We start from the raw sequence: 3,348 nt of genomic DNA, 5'->3' as shown, positions 1-3,348 counted from the left end.
CATGAAACAATAATTAAGTTTCTCTGCAGCTATTTTCAAACAATGTTGTAAAAATTCAACCTGCAAGTTGCACTTTCAGGGATTAAAATGTAACAACAATCTAATGTCACACACAAGAATGTAAAGAACATGCGTTATTACAGAATATTGAAAAACTCTTCAATTGACTGCACAAGTTTTTTTAAAGGAACATTACAGTTGGTGACTCGGTGTCAACGTTGACTGTTTTTCCCAAATGTATATATTTTTTTTATTCCTTAATTTCTTTTGACATTTGAGGGTTTTGTTGACCATGGGAACTTAGGTCTATTTTTAGTTCTGGGCTGATTAATTTACCCCTGAAAATGATCCTCTCTGGGGGGTTGTACTTTCTGGGAACTATGGTGGGCGGGGCTTGCAAGCTTAAAATTTCTAACTAGTTTAATACCTTGCAAACAATGGCCTTTATTGAGCCTGATAGTGTGAATGTGTCTCTGTCAGCTCCCGGTGTTCCAGTTTCAAAAGTGAACCTTTAAACTGGAGACCTTCAGCTGTACATGTTGGGAATGCTCCCTTGTCGAGTCTGATATGTGTGTGTCATAATCTCCTCATTGGATCATGATTTAATGATGAGCTAAAACTATTTGAGAAGGACGCACCACGCTGAAAGTCTTCAATCAACAGGTTTGTTTTTACACTGAAACATGAGTCGATCTCCGTTATCTTCATGGCTTTTTCCAAAATGAAAAAAAACAACAACTTTTTTTCATCAAAATGCTACACACAGCACTCTACAATGACTAATACATTACATGTGCAGAAGTATTCACAGCTTTTACCATGAAGCTCGAAGTGGCGATGTTCCTACAGCTCCATGTGAGTCCACCTGTGCTGAATCCAGCTGATTGGACCTGATGTGGAAAGGCTTACACCTGTCTATATCAGGTCCCACAGGTGACAGAGCGTGTCAGAGCACAAACCAAGCATGAAGTCAGAGGAAATGTCTGTAGACCTCAGAGACAGGATGGTCTCCAAGAACAAATCTGGGGAAGGCTCCAGAAACATTTCTGCTGCGTTGAAGGTCCCAATGAGCCCAGTAGACTCCATCATCTGTCAATGGAAGAAGTCCAGAATCACCAGGACTCTTCTAGAGCTGGACCCTCTAAACTGAGGGAGAAGGGTCTTACTCAGGGTGGAGACCAAGACCCCGATGGTCACTCTGTCAGAGCTCCAGAAGTCCTCTGTGAAGAGGGGAGAACTTTCCAGAAGGATAACCATCTCTGCAGCAATCCACCAATCAGACACCATTGGTGTAACCACGATCAGTTGCCCTTCACATGATAAGTGAATGATAAGTGAAAGGCTTTTCTGTCTGCACCTGCTGCCATTTATTACCTGAACAGGAAGAGAGTACGTTCTGGACAGTCATACAGTTGGCTTGGTCCAAGGAGCACCCAGGCACCACACTACAGACAGTAGAAACTAGTTAGCTAGCTTGTTCATTTACAATGTTTTTTTCTGACATGTAAGCTCATATAATTGACACAAACGAGTCGACACAAACATTGCTGTGTATTCATGAGACCATTAGGTGTTAATATCTACATTATTACATCATTATTGGTTGCAGGGCTGCACACAGCAACTCACCACAGCATGTTTCTCGTAGAGTGGTAAAATAGCCATCATAGATTAGAGTATATGTATTCTGCCTGAAAGGGGCACCACTGAGCCAAGTATAGAAATTGAATAAATCCTATATCGTACAAGTGGAACAATAGACCATTTAAACTCTGGTACACATGTATGGTTGAGTGTCTAGACAGGAGCCACTCCTTGGTAAAAGGCTCATGGCAGCCCACCTGGAGTCTGCCTAAAGGCCCCTGAAGGACTCTCAGACCAGGAGAAAGAAAATCCTCTGCTCTGGTTGGACAAAGATTGAACTCTTTGGTGTGAATGCCAGGCGTCAGGTTTGGAGGAAACCAGGCCCCACTCATCACCTGGACCATACCATCCCTACAGTGAAGCATGGTGGTGTCAGCATCGTGCTGTGGGGATGTTTTTCAGCAGCAGGAACTGGGAGACCAGTCAGGATTGAGGGGAAGATGAATGCAGCAAAGTACAGAGACATCCTGGATGAAAACCTGCTGCAGAGAACTTTGGACCTCGGACTGGGGCTACGGTTCATCTTTCATCAGGACAAAGACCTGAAGACCACAGCCAAGATATCAAAAGAGGGGCTTCAGGACGTCTCTGTGAAGGTCCTTGAGGGGCCCAGCCAGAGCCCAGACTTAAAAATTCAAATAGACTGGAGGCTGTGCCTGCTGCCAAAGGTGAATCAACCAAGTATTGAGCAACATCTATGAATACTGATGTACGTGTGATGTCTTAGTGTTTTATGTTTGATAAATTTGAAAAAATATATTGAAATCATGTTCTCATTATGGGTTTTTTTTGTAAAATTTTAAGGATAAAAATGAATTTATTCTATTTTGGAACAAGGCTGTAATGTCACAAATTGTGGACAGAGTGAAGCGCAAACATTGAGCCACAGAAACTTTGCAGTGTTTTATCATGAATTAAGAGCCACCTTTTGAAACAAACAAACAAACAAAAACTTCGCTCTAGCCGTGCATTGAAATATGTTTTCTGGGAGTTGAGGAAAAAAAAAGTTTTGACTTTCTAAGAGTGAAGATTAAAAATATATAAATAAAAAATAGGGTCTCAATGTCACTTCAACAGTTTGCTCTCTGAATGCAGACAGCTATTCATATTGAAACACCAGCAGCTGCTATTGTTAGAGCAGCAGAAGTTATGAAGACTGAAGTTTCCACATAGCAGATGGTAAACAATCCACCAGCTTGATGTTACTGCCCTCTACTGTGCATCAAGGCTAATACAAGACCATGCTTTGGTTTGCTTTAAAGAATCAGACTACAGACTAACTTATTCTTTTATATAGTTAATCAGGCATTTCAAACCTTGCTGCAGTGGAAGGATCACTTTCTTTGAACCACTCTGAACCATAACAGTGTCCTTCACACAACTGCTGCTGTGTCATTTTAACACATCTGAAACTACACAGAACATAAGTCCTCCAAATCTTCCTGCTACTGATGTTTCATTTCAACCCAACAACAGCAACATTTCCACTCTACACAGCAGCCTTCAGTTATAACACAGAGCTGCACTGCTGTGTTTGTTGGCTGACATTTGCACTGACATGATTGTGAGTTATTAAAGGATAGGGTTTCAGTCTGAACTTCAGGATGACATTTAGGACCAGATGAATGTGACCAGTAAGGTACACTTTAATCTTAATGCAGCTCATTCAAGAAGATTTTATTGAAAATGTGAAGAGGTAAAGGA

The sequence above is a fragment of the Halichoeres trimaculatus genome, unplaced genomic scaffold, assembly GCF_033239565.1.
Source record: "Halichoeres trimaculatus isolate MK-OKI-2021-1 unplaced genomic scaffold, fHalTri1.1 fHalTri1_scaffold_14, whole genome shotgun sequence".
Taxonomy (NCBI): domain Eukaryota; kingdom Metazoa; phylum Chordata; class Actinopteri; order Labriformes; family Labridae; genus Halichoeres; species Halichoeres trimaculatus.
This window is presented reverse-complemented; position numbering follows the sequence as displayed.